This window comes from Chiloscyllium plagiosum, unplaced genomic scaffold (assembly GCF_037043375.1).
Source record: "Chiloscyllium plagiosum isolate Xiang-an unplaced genomic scaffold, Cpla_swu_hap1 HiC_scaffold_48, whole genome shotgun sequence".
Taxonomy (NCBI): domain Eukaryota; kingdom Metazoa; phylum Chordata; class Chondrichthyes; order Orectolobiformes; family Hemiscylliidae; genus Chiloscyllium; species Chiloscyllium plagiosum.
Window position 1 is genome coordinate 12,033,274 of NW_028270186.1, and position 21,602 is coordinate 12,054,875.

The 21,602-nt window shown below is 51.9% G+C and overlaps 1 protein-coding gene across 2 annotated transcripts in view; it reads left to right on the forward strand.

Annotated features, from left to right (window-relative positions):
• tacc1 (transforming, acidic coiled-coil containing protein 1) overlaps positions 1–21,602 on the forward strand; it is a 157,489-nt gene that overhangs the window by 23,581 nt on the left and 112,306 nt on the right. The window lies entirely within an intron of this gene.

A 21,602-nucleotide genomic window follows, 5' to 3' on the forward strand; every position in this document is an offset into this window, starting at 1 on the left:
AGGGACCTGCATTTATATAGCACTCAACTTCAGTACTTTACAGGCAATAAAATGCAGATCAAAGTGTATTCACTTCTGTGACATAAGAGTGTTTTATACAGCATGCTCCTGCAAACAGCAATATGATCATGACCAGATTGGCTTTTTTTGTGATGCAGGCTAGAATCCTCTGATTTCCTTTCACATTTTGCCAGGGGATACGTTTTATGACCAACCTAAAGCTCTCATCAGAAAGATGGCTTTACAGCTCTCCCTCACTTGTCAGTCAGTATGGATTTGATGCTCAAATCTCCACAGTGGGACATGAAGCCACAGAACTTCTGACTGAGTGATGAGGACCCAATGCTTGTGATTCAGCTCAGTCCTTGTTTCTGCAGGGGTGCAGACTAATGCACTCACTCAGAAATTTACAATTCAAATAATTGCTCTGTTTAGTTTTGCTTTATTCCTTCTCCCAGAGGGCTCTGAGTCTTTCGAAACTCTTCTCATGGAGAGGCAGAAGGGGCAGAGACCTTGTGCATATTTAAGGCTGAGACAGATGGATTCTTGATCAGTCGGGAAATCGAGGGTTACGGGGAAATGCAAGAAAATGGAAAAGGACTAAACACAGGTACATGGGAGAAGATTAATTGTGAAAACTAGGTGGCATGGACAAGTTGGTCTGATGGTCCGTGCTGTAAACCTCTATGACTCTATGAGGAATGTCAATTGAGTGTTGATGGGAAAGTTTCAGGAGGAATGTTGGATCAGCTGCGATCAAATTGAATGTTAGAGCAGGCTCAGGGGCCGAATGAAGTGCTTCCTGTTGAAGGGCTCATGCCCGAAATGTCAATTCTCCTGCTCCTCGGATGCTGCCTGACCAGCTGTGCTCTTCCAGCACCGCAATCTTGACTCTGACTCTCTAGCATCTGCAGTCCTCACTTTCTCCCTGAGTGGCCGAATGGTCTACTCCTGTTTTTATTTCTTCTAGTCTTGCAGTCTTAACAGAATGCGGGCATTGCTGTAAGACCCTGAGACACCAATTGTTGCCCACCCTTAATGGTATTGGTGAGCTGCCTTCTTGAACTGCTGCAGTCCACATTCTGCAGGTAGACCCACAGTGATCTTAAAAGACAGTTCCAGGATTTTGACCAACTCAACACCTGTGCTGCCACCTCTTCCAGCACCTCACCACCGCCTGTGCCAGACGCACTTCACCATCACCTGTGCCAGACTCACCTCACCATCGCCTATGCCAGACCCACCTCACCACCGCCTGTGCCAGACACAGCACACCACTGACAGTGCCAGACATACCTCACCACCGTCTGTGCCAGATCACCTCACCATCATCTGTGCCAGACCTACCTCACCACCGCCTGTGCCAGACCCACCTTACCATTGCCTGTGCCAGGCACACCTCACCACTGCCTGTGCCAGACACACCTCACCACCGCCTGTGCCAGACCCACCTTACCATTGCCTGTGCCAGACACACCTCACCACTGCCTGTGCCAGACCCAGCTCACCATCGCCTGTGCCAGACAGACCTCACCACTGCCTGTGTCAGACCCACCTCACCACCTCCTGTGCCAGACCCACCTCACCACTGCCTGTGCCAGGCACACCTCACCACCGCCTATGCCAGACCCACCTCACCACTGCCTGTGCCAGACCCACCTCACCACTGCCTGTGCCAGACCCACCTCATCACTGACTGTGCCAGACCCACCTCACCACCGCCAGTGCCAGACCACCTCACCATCGCCTGTGCCAGACCCACCTCACCACTGCCTGTGCCAGACACACCTCACCACTGCCAGTTCCAGACACACCTCACTACCGCCTGCGCCAGACCCAGCTCACCACCGCCAGTGCCAGACCTACCTCACCACCGTCTGTGCCAGACCACTTCACCATCATCTTTGCCAGACCGACCACACCACTGCCTGTGCAAGACACACTTCACCATCGCCTGTGCCAGACCCACCTCACCATCACCTGTGCCAGACGCACTTCACTACCGCCAGTGCCAGACCCACCTCACCACTGCCTGTGCCAGACCCACCTCACCAGCACCTGTGCCAGACCCACCTCACCACTGCCTGTGCCAGACCCACCTCACCACTGCCTGCGCCAGACCCACCTCACCACCGCCTGTACCAGACCCACATCGCCACCGCCTGTGCCAGACCCACCTCACCACTGCCAGTGCCAGACACACCTCACCACCGCCTGTACCAGACCCACATCGCCACCGCCTGTGCCAGACCCACCTCACCACTGCCAGTGCCAGACACACCTCACCACTGCCAGTGCCAGACCCACCTCACCACTGCCTGCGCCAGACACACCTCACCACCGCCTGTGCCAGACCCACCTCGCCACCACCTGTGCTAGAACCACCTCACCACCGCTTGTGCCTGACCTACCTCACCACCGCCTGTGCCAGACCCACCTCAGCACTGCCTGTGCCAGACCCACCTCATCACTGACTGTGCCAGACCCACCTCATCACCGCCAGTGCCAGACCACCTCACCATCGCCTGTGCCAGACCCACCTCACCACTGCCTGTGCCAGACACACCTCACCACTGCCAGTTCCAGACACACCTCACTACCGCCTGCGCCAGACCCAGCTCACCACCGCCAGTGCCAGACCCAGCTCACCACCGCCTGTGCCAGACCCACCTCACCACTGCCAGTGCCAGACACACCTCACCACTGCCAGTGCCAGACCCACCTCACCACCGCCTGTGCCAGACCCACCTTGCCACCACCTGTGCTAGAACCACCTCACCACCGCTTGTGCCTGATCTACCTCACCACCGCCTGTGCCAGACCCACCTCACCACTGCCAGTGCCAGACACACCTCACTACCGCCTGTGCCAGACGCTCCTCACTACCGCCTGTGCCAGACAGACCTTACCACTGCCTGTGCGAGACCCACCTCACCATCGCATGTGCCAGACCCTCCTCACCACCGCCAGTGTCAGAAACACCTTACTACCGCCAGTGCCAGAAACACCTCACTACCGCCAGTGCCAGACCCACCTCACCACCGCCTGTGCCAGACCCACCTCACCACTGCCAGTAACAGACCCACCTCACCACTGCCTGTGCCAGACACGCCTCACCACCACCTGTGCCAGTCCCACATCACCATCGCCTGGGCCAGACCAACCTCACCACTGCCTGTGCCAGACACGCCTCACCACCGCCTGTGTCAGACCCACCTCACCACCGTCTGTGCCAGGCACAACTCACCAACGCCTTGGCCAGACACTCCTCAACACTGTCAGTGCCAGACCCACCTCACCACTGCCTGTGCCAGACATTCCTCACCACCACCTTTGCCAGACCCACCTTGACACCGCCTGTGCCAGGCCCACCTCACCACCGCCTGTGCCAGACACACCTCACCACTGCCAGTAACAAACCCACCTCACCACCGCCTGTGCCAGACCCACCCCACCGACCCCTGTGCCAGACCCACCTCACCACTACCTGTGCCAGGCACATCTCACCATCGCCTGTGTCAGACCAACCTCACCACCGTCTGTGCCAGGCCCAACTCACCACCGCCTGGGCCAGACCCACCTTGCCACCGCCTGTGCCAGGCCCACCTCACCACCGCCTGTGCCAGACACACCTCACCACTGCCAGTAACAAACCCACCTCACCACCGCCTGTGCCAGACCCACCTTACCGCCCCCTGTGCCAGACCCACCTCACCACTGCCTGTGCCAGACACATCTCACCATCGCCTGTGCCAGACCCACCTCACCACTGCCTGTGCCAGTCCCACCTCACCATCGCCAGTGCCAGACCCACCTCACCACTGCCTTTGCCAGGCCCACCTCACCACTGCCAGTAACAGACCAACCTCACCATCGCCAGTGCCAGACACACCTCACCACCATCTGTGCCAGACCCACCTCACCAACGCCTGTGCCAGACCCATCTCACCACTGCCTGTGCCAGATGACCTCACCACTGCCCATACCTTCCTGTAGAAGGGCTTATGCCCGCAACGTCAATTCTCCTGCTGCTTGGATGCTGCCTGACCTGCTGTTTTTTTCAAGCAACACATTCTCCACCTCACCACCGCCTGTGCCAGATGACCTCACCACCGCCAGCGCCAGATGGCCTCACCACCGCCTGTGCCAGACCCACCTCACCACCACCTGTACCAGACCCACCTCACCACTGCCTGTGCCAGACCCACCTCACCATTGCCTGCGCCAGACCCACCTCACCACCGCATGTGCTAGACCTACCTCACCATCGCCTGTGCCAGACCCACCTCACCATCGCCTGTGCCAGACCCACCTCACCACCGCCTGTGCCAGTCCCACAGCACCATCCACTGTGCGAGACCCACCTCACCATTGCCAGTGCCAGACCCACCTCACCACCGCCTGTGCCAGACCCACCTCACCACTGCCTGAGCCAGACATACCTCACCACCGCCTGTGCCAGAGCAACCTCACCACCGTGTGTGCCAGACCAACCTCACCACTGCCTGTGGCAGACTCACCTCACCATCGCCAGTGCCAGACACACCTCACCACTGCCTGTGCCAGAACACCCTCACCAGCGCGTGTGGCAGACCTACCTCACCATCGCCAGTGCCTGACCCACCTCACCATCGCCAGTGCCTGACCCACCTCACCACCGCCTGTGCCAGACCCACCTCACCACCGCCTGTGCCAGACCCACCTCACCATCGCCAGTGCCTGACCCACCTCACCACCGCCTGTGCCAGACCCACCTCACCACCGCCTGTGCCAGACCCACCTCACCACCGCCTGTGCCAGACCCACCTCACCATCGCCAGTGCCAGACACACCTCACCACTGCCTGTGCCAGAACACCCTCACCAGCGCGTGTGGCAGACCTACCTCACCACCCCCTGTGCCAGACACATCTCACCATCACCTGTGCCAGACCCACCTCACCATCGCGAGTGGCAGACCCACCTCACCATCGCCTGTGCCAGACACACCTCACCACCGCCTACCAGACCCACCTCACCACCGCCTGTGCCAGACTCACCTCACCACTGCCAGTAACCGACCCACCTCACCACCACCTGTGCCAGACCCACCTCACCACCACCTGTGCCAGATCCACCTCACCACTGCCAGTGACAGACCCACCTCACTATCGCCTGTGCCAAACCCACCTCACCACCGCCTGTGCCCGGTCCACCTCACCACCGCCTGTGCCAGACCCACCTCACCACCGCCTGTGCCAGTCCCACCTCACCACTGCCTGTGCCAGACCCACCTCACCACTGCCTGTGGCAGACCCACCTCACCACTGCCTGTGCCAGACTCACCTCACCACTGCCAGTAGCAGAAACACCTCACCACTGCCTGCGCCAGACCTACCTCACCACTGCCTGTGCCAGTCCCACCTCACCACCGCCTGTGCCAGACCCACCTCACCACTGCCTGTGGCAGACTCACCTCACCACTGCCTGTGCCAGACTCACCTCACCACTGCCAGTAACAGACACACCTCACCACCGCCTGTGCCAGACTCACCTCACCACTACCAGTAACAGACCAACCTCACCACCGCCTGTGCCGGACTCACCTCACCACTGCCAGTAACAGACCCACCTCACCACCGCTTGTGCCAGACCCACCTTTCCACTGCCAGTAACAGACCCACCTCACCACCGCCTGTGCCAGACCCACCTCACCACTGCCAGTAACAGACCCACCTCACCACCGCCTGTGCCAGACCCACCTCACCACTGCCAGTAACAGACCCACCTCACCACCGCCTGTGCAAGATCCACCTCTCCACCGCCTGTGCCAGAACTACCTCACCACTGCATGTGCCAGACCCACCTCACTACCGCCTGTGCCAGGCCCACCTCACCATTGCCTGTGCCAGGCCCACCTCACCATTGCCTGTGCCAGACCCACCTCACTACCGCCTATGCCAGACCCACCTCACCATCGCCTGTGCCAGACCCACCTCACCACTGCCTGTGCCAGGCCCACCTCACCATTGCCTGTGCCAGATCCACCTCACCACCGCCTGTGCCAGACCCACCTCACCATCGCCAGTGCCAGACACACCTCACCACTGCCTGTGCCAGAACACCCTCACCAGCGTGTGTGGCAGACCTACCTCACCACCCCCTGTGCCAGACACATCTCACCATCACTTGTGCCAGACCCACCTCACCATCGCGAGTGGCAGACCCACCTCACCATCGCCTGTGCCAGACCCACCTCACCACCGTCTACCAGACCCACCTCACCACCGCCTGTGCCAGACTCACCTCACCACTGCCAGTAACCGACCCACCTCACCACCGCCTGTGCCAGACCCACCTCACCACCACCTGTGCCAGATCCACCTCACCACTGCCAGTAACAGACCCACCTCACTATCGCCTGTGCCAAACCCACCTCACCATCGTCTGTGCCCGGTCCACCTCACCACCGCCTGTGCAAGACCCACCTCACCACCGCCTGTGCCAGTCCCACCTCACCACCGCCTGTGGCAGACCCACCTCACCACTGCCTGTGCCAGACTCACCTCACCACTGCCAGTAACAGACACACCTCACCACTGCCAGTAACAGACACACCTCACCACCACCTGTGCCAGACCCACCTCACCACTACCAGTAACAGACCAACCTCACCACCGCCTGTGCCGGACTCACCTCACCACTGCCAGTAAAAGACCCACCTCACCACCGCCTGTGCCAGACCCACCTCACGACTGCCAGTAACAGACCCACCTCACCACCGCCTGTGCAAGTTCCACCTCTCCACCGCCTGTGCCAGAACTACCACACCACTGCATGTGCCAGACCCACCTCACTACCGCCTGTGCCAGGCCCACCTCACCATTGCCTATGCCAGACCCACCTCACCATCGCCTGTGCCAGACCAACCTCACCACTGCCTGTGCCAGGCCCACCTCACTATTGCCTGTGCCAGACCCACCTCACTACCGCCTATGCCAGTCCCGCCTCACCATCGCCTGTGCCAGTCCCACCTCACCATTGCCTGTGCCAGACCCACCTCGCTACCGCCTGCCAGTCCCGCCTCACCATCGCCTGTGCCAGACCCACCTCACCATCGCCAGTGCCAGACCCACCTCACCACCGCCTGTGCCAGACCAATCTAACCACTGCCTGTGCCAGATGACCTCACACCGCCTGTACCTTCCTGTAGAAGGGCTTATGCCCAAAACGTCAATTCCCCTGCTGCTTGGATACTGCCTGACCTGCTGTGCTTTTCAAGCAACACATTCTCCACCTCACCACCGCCTGTGCCAGATGGCCTCACCATCGCCTGTGTCAGACCCACCTCACCACCGCCTGTATCAGACCCACCTCACCACTGCCTGTGCCAGACCCACCTTACCATCGCATGTGCCAGACCTACCTCACCATCGCCTGTGCCAGACCCACCTCACCATCGCCAGTGCCAGACCCACCTCACCATCGCCTGTGCCAGATCCTCTGGGCCTGTGCCCAGAGCACCTCTGGGCCACCCGGACGAACCAACCCAGCCACCCTGTAGCACAGCATTTCAACTCCCCCTCCCACTCCACCGAGGATATGCAGGTCATTGGACTCATCCACCGCCAAACCACAACAACGCGACGGTCGGAGGAGGAGCGTCTTATCTTCCGACTGGGAACCCTCCAACCACAGGGGATGAACTTGGACTTCACCAGTTTCTTCATCCCCCCTCCCCCCACCTTGTCTCAGCCGAATCCCTCCAGCCCGGCACCGCCTTCCTGACCTGCAGTCTTCTTCTTGACCTCTCCGCCTCCATCCTACTCCGACCTATCACCCTCACCTTGACCTCTTTCCACCTATCACATTTCCAACGCCCCTCCTCCAAGTCCCTCCTCCCTACCTTTTATCTTCTCCTGCTGAACACTCTCTGCTCATTCCTGAAGAAGGGCCTGTGCCCGAAACGTCGAATCTCCTGTTCCCTGGATGCTGCCTGACCTGCTGTGCTGTTCCAGCAATAAAGTTTCAACTTTGATCTCCAGCATCTGCAGACCTCACTTTCTCCTGTGCCAAATCCACCTCACCACCGCGTGTGCCAGACCTATCTCACCACCGCCTGTGCCAGTCCCACATCACCATCGCCTGTGCCAGACCCACCTCACTACCGCCTGTGCCAGACCCACCTCACCACCGCCTGTGTCAGATCCACCTCACCATTGCCTGTGCCAGACCCACCTCACCATGGCCAGTGCCAGACCCACCTCACTACCGCCTGTGCCAGTCCCACTTCACTACCGCCAGTGCCAGACCCACCAATGTAACAGTTGCTGCTCTTTAGGTGCCACCTCATTGCCGTTAGGCTCACCTCATCAATGCCACGTGGAAGTTACTGTCCAGGGTGGCAGTAATTCCTGAATCATGGCAGCATCTACAACAGAGAGTTGGATCAGAAGAATCTGGAACCAAAAAACTTGAGAAAGGCTGTGGGGTGGCACAGTGGCTCAGTGGTTAGCAGCAGGGATGCCTCACAGCGCCAGGGACCCAAGTTCGATCCCAGCCTCGGGTGACTCTCTGTGTGAAGTTTGCACGTTCTCCCCGTGTCTGCGTGGGTTTCCTCCGGGTGCTCCGGTTTCCTCCCACAATCCAAAGATATGCAGGTTAGGTGGTTTGGCCATGCTAAATTGCCCATAGTATCCAGGGATGTGCAGGCTAGGTGAGTGAGTCATGGGAAATGCAGGATTACAGGAGTGGTGGGGGGTTCTTTGGAGGGTTTGTGTGCACTTGATGGGCTGAATGACCTGCTTCCACATTGTAGGGATTGTATAAGGTGCACTGGTACACAATACATTTTCCAGACACAGGGACTGATTGAATAGATGGCTGTGGTCTTTTCTCATGCTCTGTACATTTCAAAATCAGTGACTAATATGATTCAGGAAGATAATTTCCTTGTGTATTGTTTGTACAATGTGAGCAGTCTATATCTGTGTGTAATGGGCAAGCCTGGAGAGAGCTGGTGCTGGACTCCGTTTCTCCTACTCACTGCTGTTCAGGTCTTTCTGTCAGAGCACACTGCCCTCTAGTGTTTAATTCATCTCAGTAAATCAAGGCACCTGGTTGAAATTCTTATCATTCATTTTCTCTTCCCTGGCTTCTTCACTTTCTCTTTAACTTTGTGGTTACTTGCATTAAAAACAAAAGACTGACTTTGATAGGCCTTGCAGGTTTGACTGCAGCTGTTCTGCTGTTGTTTTTGTTCTCGTCTGAGATTTGGCCACCATTGGCATTTGTTCACCAAACCTGAGTTGGCCTTTTAACGGAGGGGCTTGCTGGGTCATTTCAGAATGCAGTTAAAAGTCACCCACACAGCTGTGGATCTGGAGTCACATATCGAGACATGAGTCAAATCAGATGGATTTTTGATAATCATGGCATGGTCACCACTTGGCGAACTTTTAATTATATATTTCCAAAAACAAAATTCAAACTCCGCCTGCTACTGTGGCAAATTTGCATCCACATCCCTGGAGCAGTGTCGTGGCACTCATGGCTGCAGTCTAAGCAACACCACAGAATAGCACCATCTCTCCACTTTCTCATAGCTTGCAGCATTAAGTCTCTGGTTCATCACCCTTCCTTCTCTATGTCTCTTTTATACTGTGTCCCAGGTTTGTGGACAGAAACACTCCATATTTTTGACCAGAGCATCAGAGCTGCCTGGTCCTGAACAATCTTTTCCTCAGTCACAGCCTCCCTCTTCGTCTGAAATGGCTGCTGGACTTGGGGGAAGACTGGGCTGAGCTGGTGCTGCCTTTGTGTTTGTATCTGACTGCTCAGTCTGGCTCGCTGACTGTGGGGAGCTTTCCAGACCAGCATTCCTCCTGCCCTCTGAGTTGACTCTTCGTCATGCGCAGTGCTGACACACTTCAGGATACTGAAAGATCTGGGGTCTGACGAAAACAACTCTTGCATTGGACGTGGGGATTTGTGGCCACTGAAGGGTTAGCATCAGAATGGGCCACATTTAAACCTGGAGTTACAAGCATTTTCACTGAAAAGAAACCTGTTCACCATTCAGGGTCATCAGTGAATGCAAACTGTCACTGGTCTTCAGATACCTCAGAGTTCAGCTTGAAGCTACAACATTCTTGAGTAAAGTGTTCAAAATTTGTGAGGTCTGCTGGGACATTCAGTCTGTACTGTACCTTTTAAAAACTGTGTTCTATTCATCGATATCACTGGAAAGACCATCATTTATCTCCCAAACTGAATTTGCCCTGAACTGTATGTCTTGCTGGGTAATTTCCCAGGGCAGTTCAGTGGTTAGCACTATTGCCTCACAGCATCAGCGACCCAGGTTTGATTCCAGCCTCAAGCAACTGTCTGTGTGGAGTTCACATGTTGCCCTCATGTCTCTGTGGGTTTTCTCTGGGTGCTCCAGTTTCCTCTCACAGTCAAAACATGTGTGGGTTAGGTGGATTGGCTGTGCCAAAAATTGCCCTGCAGTGTCCAGGGATGTGCAGGCTAGGTGGATTAGCCATGGTAAAAACCCATGCGAGGTTACAGGAACGGGGTGGGTGGGGTGTCTGGTTCAGATAGTCTTTGGGTGGTCAGTGCAGACTCGTTGGGCTGAACGGCCTGTAGGGATTCTATGATACTGTGAAATTAAGAGTAAGTCACATTGTTGTGGGACTGGAGTCACATGGAGGCCAGATCAGGGAAGGATATTCCTGAACTTGATGGGTTTTTAACAATCAATCAATGATATTTTTATGGTCATCATTTCAATTCCATACTGGTTGAAATGTTAAATTTTACATTTCACCCGATACTGGAGAGGGATTTGAAACCATATCCCTAGACAAAGTTAACAAAAAACTTCTCAACTATGAGTCCATAGACATTATTGTTGTGCCAGTCATTATTCCTGTCAATAACTCCACAGAGGCCGGTCGCCCAACACCAAGTTGGGAGCTAAATTAGAACGCAGAAGCAAAAAGATAGTAATCTCTGGATAGTAATCTCGCTGAGCCACGAGCTAAATGGCACAGGGTCAAAAAGATTAAATAGGTCAATGCATGGCTCGAAGATTGGTGTGGGAGAAATGGGTTTGAATTCATGGGACACTGGCATCAACACTGGGGAAGAATGGACCTGTTCCGATGAGATGGTCTTCATTTGAACCATGCTGGGACCAGAGACCCAGTGAATTGCATGTCTCGGGCTGTAGGCAGGGCTTTAAAATAAATAGTTGGGGGGAGCGCACAGGAGGAAGTGAGAATGCAGAACTCAGGAGAGGTTATTAAAGTCTCCAGCACAGGCACAAATAGGACAGAGTGTTTGAAAAGGGTTAGCAATCAAACTTCAAGCACACTGGACAAATGAATAACAATGAAAAGAGGGGCAGTCAATACTGGACTGAAGGTGTTGTATCTGAATGCATGCAGTGTGAGGAATAAGATAAATGAGCTTGTGGCACAAATGGGAGACATGACTGCAAGGGGACCAGGATTGGGAGCTGAATATTCAAGGATATACATCCTATCGAAAAGATAGGCAGGTGGGCAGAGGGGGTGGGGTTGCCTTATTAGTGAGAAGTAAAGTGAAATCAATAGTAAGAAACGAAGTAGGGTCAGATGGTGTAGAATCTGTGTGGGTAGAGTTGAGGAACAGCAAAGGTAAAACAAAACTCGAGTTGGAGTTGTGTACAGGCCTCTAAACAGTAGTCAGGAGCTGGGGCACAAGATACACCAGTAGACGGCAAAGAGGTGTGGGAAAGGCAAAGTTAACAGTGATCATGGGGGATTTCAATATGCAAGTGGACTGGGAAAATCAGATTGGTAGTGGATTGTCAATGAGATGGGTTTTTGGAGCAGCTTATTGCCCACTAGGGAACAGGCAATTCTGGGTTTAGTGTTTTGCAATGAGGCAGACTTGATAAGGGAGCTTAAGGTGAAGGAACCCTAAGGGGGCAGTGATCATAATATGATTGAATTAATTGTGCAGTTTGAGAGGGAGAAAATAGAACCAGAGAAAATGGCATTACAGCTGAATAAAGGCAACCGCAGAGGCATGAGCTGGGTAGAATTGGCTGGAGAGAAGCCGAACAGGAAAGACAGTGGAACAGCAATGGCAGGAGTTTCTGGGAGTAATTCAGGAGACATGGCAAAAATGCATCCCGAGGAGTAAGAAGTATGGTACAGGCAGGATGAGACAAGCACGGCTAACTGGGGAAGTCCAGGACAGCATAAAAGCAAAAGGGAAAGCAGATAATGTGATGAAGGGCAGTGGGAAACCAGAAAACTGGGAAGCTTACAAAGACCAACACAGGGCAACAAAAAGAGAAATAAGGAGGGAGATGATTAAATATGAGGGTAAGCTAGCCAGTAATGTAAAGGAGAAAAAAAAACTGCAGATGCTAGAATCCAAGGTAGACAAGCAGAAGGCTGGAAGAACACAACAAGCCAGGCAGCATCAGGAGATGGAGAATTCGACATTTCGGGTCTAACCCTTCTTCAGGATTGGGGGTGGGTGTAGATGGAGCTGCTGATAAAGGGAGTGGTGGGAGCAGGGTGGTGAAGTGGGGATAGGTGAAGACAGGTCGAGGGTATGACCCTGTTGGTCAATAGGAGGAATGGAGCCTGTTGGTGGCAGGGAGGAAAGGGAGGCCTGGCATGGGAAGCTGGGGAAGGGAAGGGAGGTTATTTGAAATTGGAGAACCCAACATTGAGTCCTCCAGGCTGTAGGTTGCCCAGATGGAAGATGCTGTGTTGTTTCTCCAATCTGCGGTTTGGTTCGTTGTGGCAATGGAGGAGGCCAAAGGTGGTCATGTCAGAAAGGGAGTGGGAAGGGGAATGAAGATGGGTGGTGACTGGGAGGTCTGGTCGGCCCTGTGGCTAGGCTGAGATGCTCAGGGGGACTGTAAAGGTTTCTTTCATTATCAAAAGGGCAAAAGAGAGGCAAAAGTGGATGCTGGGCCGCTGGAAAATGATACTGGAGAGATTATAGGAAGGAAACAAGGAAACAACTGAGGAACAGAGTAATTACTTGCATCAGTCTTCATGGTAGAAGACACAAGTAACATCTCAAAACTTCAAGAGAGTGAGGGGGTAGAGCTGAGTATGGTGGCCATCACCAAGGAGAAGGTGCGAGAAAAACTGTACGGCCATAAAGTGGATAAATCACCTGGACCAGATGGACAACACCCTAGAGTTAGATTAGATTAGATTAGATTAGATTAGATTAGATTACATTACAGTGTGGAAACAGGCCCTTCGGCCCAACAAGTCCACACCGACCCGCCGAAGCAAAACCCACCCATACCCCTACATTTACCCCTTACCTAACACTACGGGCAATTTAGCATGGCCAATTCACCTGACCCTGCACATCTTTTGGACTGTGGGAGGAAACCGGAGCACCCAGAGGAAACCCACGCAGACACGGGGAGAACGTGCAAACTCCACACAGTCAGTCGCCTGAGGCGGGAATTGAACCCGGGTCTCAAGCGCTGTGAGGCAGCAGTGCTAACCACTGTGCCACCGTGCCGCCCACTGCCACCGTGCCGCCCACTGTGGGCGGCACAGTTCTAATGGAGATAGCTGAAAGAGATAGCAGAGGCATTAGTGGTGATCTTTCAGGAATCACTAGAATCCAGAATGATCCCAGAGGACTGGAAAATCGCTAACGTGACACCCCTGTTTAAAAAAAAAGGAATAAGACAAAAGATGGAAAAGTACAGCCCAATTAACCTAACCTCGGTCGTGGGTAAGATCCTGGAATCCATTGTAAAGAATGAGATTTCTGAATACTTGGAAGTGCATTGTAAAATCGGGCAAAGTCAGCATGGTTTCATCAAGGGGAAGTCATGCCTGACAAATCTGCTAGAAATCTTTGAGGAAATAACAAGCAGGTTAGACCAAGGCGAGCCAATGGATGTTATCTACCTCGACTTCAAGAAGGCCTTCGACCAGATGTCGCACAGGAGACTACTGACTAAGCTAAGGGCCCATGGGTGTTACAGGCAAGGGGCTAGCATGGACAGATGCTTGGCTGTCTGGCAGAGAGCAGAGAGTGGGGATAAAAGGGTCCTTCTCAGGATGGCAGCCGGTGACAAGTGGTGTTCTGCAAGGCTCAGTGTTGGGACCACAACTTTTCATTTTATACATTATTGATCTGGTTGAAGGAGCTGAGGGCAATCTGGCTAAGTTAGCAGATGCCACAAAGACAGGTATAGGGACAGATAGCATTGAGCAGGCGGGGAGGCTGCAGAGGATTTGGACAGGTTAAGAGAGTGGGCAAAGAAGTGGCAGATGGAATACAATGTGGGAAAATGTGAGGTCATTCACCTTGGTAGGAAGAAAAGAGGCATGGACTATTTTCTAAATGGGGAGAAAATTCAGTACTCTGAAGTGCAAAGAGACGAGGGAGTTCTAATCTAGGATTCTCTCAAGAGAGCTTGCAGGTTGAGTCAGTAGTTAGGAAGGCAAATGCAATGATGGCATTGATTTTGAGAGGACTTGAATATAAAAGCAGGGATGTACCAAATGGTCAGGCCACATTTAGAGTATTGTGTGCAGTTTTGGGCCCAATTCAAAGAGATTGTACAAGCACAATATGTCAAACAGCATTTTTCCTTTATAGAATATAGACAATGTGGAAACAGGCTCTTTGGCCCAACAAGTCCACGCTGACCCTCTGAACAGTACTCTACCAAATAATTCCCCATTACTCTACATTTATCCCTAATGCACCTAACCTACACACCCTTGAACACCATGGGCAATTCAGCATGGCCAATTCATCTAACCTATACATCTTTGGACTGTGGGAGGAAACCAGAGGACAACCATGCAGACACGGGGAGAATGTGCAAACTCCCAACAGACAATGGCCCAAGACTGGAATCCAACCCAGGTCCCTGGCATTGTGAGATAGCAGTGTGAATCACTGAGCCACCGTGCCATCCTATTTCTTCTGTGGTCTCTGATAAATTGGCTGGTCTTTGGCTGCTCCGCTACACTTAGTCCCATTATGTGTTATGTTTTGCTTTGATCTTCAGTTGCAGTCAGGAGACATAGACACACCAGAGAGAGAGAAAGAGAGGGAAAGAGGCAGAGAGAGAGAGAGAGAGAGAGAGAGGTGGGAGGGGGATGGGGGGGAGATAGAGAGAGAGAGAGTAGAGAGAGAGGGAGAGAGGGAGGAAGAGAGAAATAGAGAGAGAGAGGGAGAGATAGAGAAAGAGAGAGAGAGATAGGGGGGAAAGAGGGGGAGAGGGGGGAGAGGGGCAGAGAAATAGAGGGGGAGAGAGAAGGGGAGATAGAGAGAGAGAGTGGGAGAGAGAGAGTGAGAGGGAGTGAGAGGGAGGGAGGAGAGAGAGAGGGAGAGAGGCGGGGAGAGAGGGGGGTGAGAGATAGAGTGAGAGGGAGAGGGAGAGAGAGAGGGAGAGAGAGGGAGGGAGAGAGAGAGGGAAGCTGGTGAATGAAACAATGAGACAATGACTCAAGCTGGCTCTGACCTTCTGAGGGACCAGCAGACTTGCCTGGCTTTGCCAATTCTAAAATCTTCATCGAGACACCAAGATATTTAGTGCATGTGGCTATCGTGAAACATGAAAAGGTGCAGAAAAGATTTACAAGGACGTTGCCAGGGTTTGAGGGTTTGAACTATAGGGAAAAACTAAATGGGCTCGGCCTGTTTTCCCTGGAGTATCGGAGGCTGAGGGGGTGACCTTATAGAGGTTTAGAAAATAATGTTTAGGATAAATGGTCTTTGTCCTGGGGTGGGGAAGTCCAGAACGAGAGGGCATAATTTTACGGTGAGAGGGAAAAGATTTAAAAGGGATCTAAGGGGTAACTTTTTCACACAGAGTGTGGTGCATGTATGGAATGAGCTGCCAGAGGAAATAGTGGAGGCTAGTACAATTGCAACATTTAAAAGGTATCTTCTCGATGGGGACATGAACAGGAAGGGTTTCGAGTGATATGGGCCAAATGTTGGCAAATGGGACTAGAGTGTTTTAGGATTTATGGTCTACATGGACGAATTGGAACAAAGGGTCTGTTTCCATGCTGGACACCTCTATGATTCCAGGTGGCTATTCAACTTGAGTGTGCATCACCTTGTTGATCTGATGATGAAAACACTTGCCCTCTGACAAGGTCTGTGAGCTTTGCTTCTCCTTCCTTGAGTGGAAGTTGTTGAAGCCCGAACTGAGGCGACCCCAGTTCTCTCCAAGATTCATGAAGCCAGCCGGCATACACCAGGCCTAACATTCTCAAGGAGCTGGATCTGTCTGATTTGGTGGGTCTCCGCGGTGATGAAGCTGGTTGCAGCCACAGGTCACATGCTGCTTCCCCTCTGGCCTGAGGAAGTACAGAATTCAGATGTTTCACTCCTCCCTGAGCTCAGGGATTGAGTAATAAAAGAAAACAGGATGAGAGGGCATAGATTTAAAATGCTGTGCAAGCAATGCTAGGGTTCTGACGCAAGGGCATGCAGTTGGGGTCGGAGAACATTGCCTGGAAATGTGGTGGAGGCAGGTTCATCTGAGGCATTCAAGAGGCATTGGATGGTGATTATGATCGAAATTGTGTGCAGGGAGAGGGGAAAGGAAGGAGACTGGCATGTGATCATAGATTTGGGAGTATACAAACTATTGTACATTCCTGATTTCAATTGCTCTAGCTGTACTGCCAAGGCTCAAAGCTCTGGAATTCTCTCCCTAGACCTTACTTGTCCTAATATTTCCTTACATGGATTGGTGTCAAACCTTGTTTGTTAATACTCATGTGAAGTGGCTTTGGATGGTTTATTCGGTTGAAGATAAAAAAAAAGGAAAGAGAAAGACTTTTGTTTCTGTAGTTATTCATGGCCACTCAATGCCTCAAAATATTTTAGAGTCAAGGGGGCACTTTTTTCCAAAATAGTCCATGTATGAAACATAACGACCAACATTTTGCACAGGGAGATCCCACCATTAACAATGGGGTGGGGAAGAAATGACCCAGCGATCTGTGTTTTGAGTAAGTATTGCCCAGGGAGATTTCCCCTGCTCTTTGTGGTGGGGGATAATGGATTTCTTGCATTCATTCAAGCAGTCAGACTGAAAGGCAGCCCCACCAATCGTGCAGCACACCCTTCACACTGCATGGGAGTGCCAGCCTGGACTTCTAATGTTCTCCTGTCCAGGAGTGGGGCTTGAACTGAGAGACGAGTGTGCCAGCCTGGCCTGACAAATCAATACTGCTCCTGTACTTTGAATAACGTGACCAGATCAAGCCAAAATGAACTGAAGCATCATATTGGGCTGACAGGTCATCGAGAGTTGGGGACCAAGTGTCCTGTGCCCAAGTTCTCAGATGACACTAAAATGAGTGGGGGAAGACACTGAAATTCTGCAGAGGGATATGGATGGGTGAAGTGACTGTCCAAGGGTCTGGCCGATGGAGTATAATGTTGGTAAATATGAGGTCATCCATTTTGGTGGGAATAAATGGTGAAAAATTGCAGGACGTTGACAGCCTGGGTGACCTTGTGCATGAATCATAAGAAGTCAGGGTTTGCAGGTGCAGTAGGTAATGAAAAAGGCAAATGCAATATTGTCCTTCATTGCTAGAGGGATGGAGTTTAAACATAGGGAGGCTATGCTGAAGCTGTCTAGGGTACTGATGAGGCCACACCTGGAGTACTGTGTACAGTTTGATCTCCTTACTTGAGAATGGGAGTATTGGCACTGGAGGAGGTGCAGAGAAGATTTGCTAAGTTGTTTCCAGCATTGAATGGATTGCCTTATGAGGAGAGACTGAGTATACTGGACTATATATATTGGAATTTAGTAGAAGGAGCAATCTAATCGAAACATAAAATTGTGAAAGGAATAGATAAGATAGAAACAGGGAGGTTGTTTCCACTGGTGGGTGAAACTAGAACGAGTGGGCATAGCCTCAAAATATGGGGGAGCAGCTTTCAGACTGAGCTGTGCAGGAATTTGTTCACCCAGAGGGCTGTGTACCTGTGGGATCCCCTGCCCAGTGAGCTTACCCTCTTTGAATGTTTTGTAAGGCAAAGACGGACAGAGTTTGGAACAGTAAAGGTATTAAGGGTAATGGTGAGAGGGCGGGTAAGTGGACCCGAGGCCTCGGAAAGATCAGCCTGATGCTGTGACCCACTGTCCCCTATACCAGGGATTACAGGCCTCATTCTGTGACCCACTGTCCCCATACCAGAAATTAAAGTTCTGATGCTGTGACCCACTATCCCCTATACCAGGGATTACAGGCCTCATTCTGTGACCCACTGTCCCCTATACCAGGGATTACAGGCCTCATTCTGTGACCCACTGTCCCCATACCAGAAATTAAAGTTCTGATGCTGTGACCCACTGTCCCCTATACCAGGGATTACAGGCCTGATGCTGTGACCCACTGTCCCCTATACCAGGGATTACAGGCCTGATGCTGTGACCCACTGTCCCCTATACCAGGGATTACAGGCCTGATGCTGTGACCCACTGTCCCCTATACCAGGGATTACAGGCCTGATGCTGTGACCCACTGTCCCCTATACCAGGGATTACAGGCCTGATGCTGTGACCCACTGTCCCCTATACCAGGGATTACAGGCCTGATGCTGTGACCCACTGTCCCCTATACCAGGGATGACAGGCCTGATGCTGTGACCCACTGTCCCCTACACCAGGGATTACACGGTGGATTATGTGACACTCTGTCCTATTTACCATAGATTACAGGTAGACGTTTTAACATCAATGCTCCCCGATCTTTTTAAGTCAGGTTTTCCAGTATTTCAGGCAATAAATCACATCAGTTCACTTCTTGAACACTTCGTTTGGCTGTTTTCTCCCAAATCACTTGATTTATTTTCTCTAAACAATGGTTTGCTTACACATACAGCAATGTATTGACCCCACTCATAGCTTTAATAGAGTTACGGTGGCTCAGTGGTTAGCACTGCTGCTTCACAGCACCAGTGTCCCAGGTTTGATTCTGGCCTCGGGAGGCTGTCTGTGTGGAGTTTGGACATTCTCCCCGTGTCTGCGTGGGTTTCCTCCCACAGTCCAAAGATGTGCAGATCAGGTGAATTGGCCATGCTAAATTGCCCACAGTGTGAGGTGCATTAATCAGAAGGAAATGGGACTGGGTGAGTTACTCTTCAGAGGGTTGGTGTGGACTTGTTGGGCCAAAGGGCCTGTTTCCACACTGTAGGGAATCTCATCTAATCTTATACAGCACAGAAACAGACCCTTCAGTCCAACCTGTCCGCAGCAATCAGACATCTTAAACTGATTTAGTCCCATTTGGCAGATGTCCCTCAACCCTTCATGTTCATATACCCATCCAGATGCCTTTTAAATGTTGCAATTGTACCAGTCTCCACCACTTCCTCTGGCAGCTCATTCCACATACACATCATGCTATGTGTGATAAAGCTACACCTTAGGTCCTTTTTAAATCTTTCCCCCTCACCATCCCCCACCCCAAGGAAAATACCTTGTGTATTTATCCTAAACATTCCCCGTCATGATTTTATAAACCTATATAACCTCACCCCTCAATCTCTAACGCTCTCGAAAACAGCCCCAGCCTATTCAGCCTCTCCCTAGAGCTCAAATTCTCCAAACCTGGCAACATCCTTCTAACTCTTTTTCTTTCAAGTTTAACAGCATCTTTCATACAACAGGGAGACCAGAATTGAACACAGTATTCCAAAAGTGGCCTAACCAATGTCATGTACAGCCTCAATAATAAACCTTTGCTTGAACCCAAAGAAATCTCCAAACCATTTCACATCTACCACATTTTCCCCTGAAATAAATCTTTAAAAGTAAATATGAGTTTCCACCACTTATATGATATGTTTCTGATTGGGAATATAGCTGACTCTGTGTGTGATGTTGATGAAAATTTAATTGTTCTTCTGCCAATGCCTGCACATTCTGCACTGTGAGATCACAGTGTGCTGTCTGAGTTTTGGCTTGTGGTTTTGTAATGGGTCAGGATCAACAGCACAGATACCCTTCAAAATGGACACAGGCTGATTTGAGTGAGTCTCTGGGTCTCTTGTTGCTCTGTGGCCACCAGGATGGGGTGGTGCAAGACTGAATGAAGAATGATTCAGCGACAGGTGTTTCCCCCAGTTTACCCTGGCACTGCTCCAGGATTTTGACTGACTTGGAGCAGCATTTATCCAGCCCAGCAGCAGCATTAAGTGGCTGCTGGAAGTGCATTGCAACACCTTTCCAAGATGGGATGGGGAGAATAGAGATCTGGTTTTCGACAAGCTGGTTTTGCTCCCTGGAATAAAGCTCCATTGGTTGCTGAGGTCCCAGCAACTGGGTGTGTTTTATTACAGGAGAAAATTATCTCATAGCAAAACAGGCGATACATGTGAATGGTTTGAATAAATAAACGAGCAACCCAGATCCTCGTTCACCTTTAAACAAACAGAGCTGACTGGACAGATCTTCCAAGATTAGGTTTGTCAGTGCTATTCAACAAGTTTTACTTGGCATTTGCAAACAATGAAGTAAAAGCCCAGAAATATCTATCATTTCATCATCGTTAGTTTATCCAAAATTGAAGTTTGTTTAAGTGGGCCATGGCACATTGATTTAGCATTGCTCTAGAAGCATTTATGTTTCGAAACAGTAGTTGAGGCAAACAGCACTATACTTTCAAGGGATGTCTCTATCGAGTGGAAGATTGAGAAAGGAAGAGGATACATGCTGATGGGGTGAGTGTGGGACATCAGTAACAGCACAGATCCATTTGGCCATCTGATGGGCTGAGTGTGGGACATCAGTACTAGCACAGATCCATTTGGCCATCTGATGGGCTGAGTGTGGGACATCAGTAACAGCACAGATCCATTTGGCTATATGATAAGGTGAGTGTGGGTCATCAGGACCAGCACAGATCCATTTGGCCATCTGATGGGGTGAGTGTGGGACATCAGTACTAGCACAGATCCATTTGGCCATCTGATGGGGTGAGTGTGGGACATCAGGACCATCACAGATCCATTTGGCCATCTGACGGGGTGAGTGTGGGACATCAGGACCAGCACAGATCCATTTGGCCATCTGATGGGGTGAGTGTGGGACATCAGTACTAGCACAGATCCATTTGGCTCTGTGATAAGGTGAGTGTGGGTCATCAGTACTAGCACAGATCCATTTGGCCATCTGATGGGGTGAGTGTGGGACATCAGGACCATCACAGATCCATTTGGCCATCTGATGGGGTGAGTGTGGGACATCAGGACCAGCACAGATCCATTTGGCCATCTGATAAGGTGAGTGTGGGTCATCAGTACCAGCACAGATCCATTTGGCCATCTCATAAGGTGAGTGTGGGTCATCAGTACTCGCACAGATCCATTTGGCCATCTGATGGGGTGAGTGTGGGACATCAGGACCAGCACAGATCCATTTGGCCATCTGATGGGGTGTGTGTGGGACATCAGTAACAGTAGAGATCCATTTGGCCATCTGATGGGGTGAGTGTGGGAGATCAGGACCAGCACAGATCCATTTAGCCATCTGATGGGGTACGTGTGGGACATCAGGACCAGCACAGATCCATTTGGCCATCTGATGGG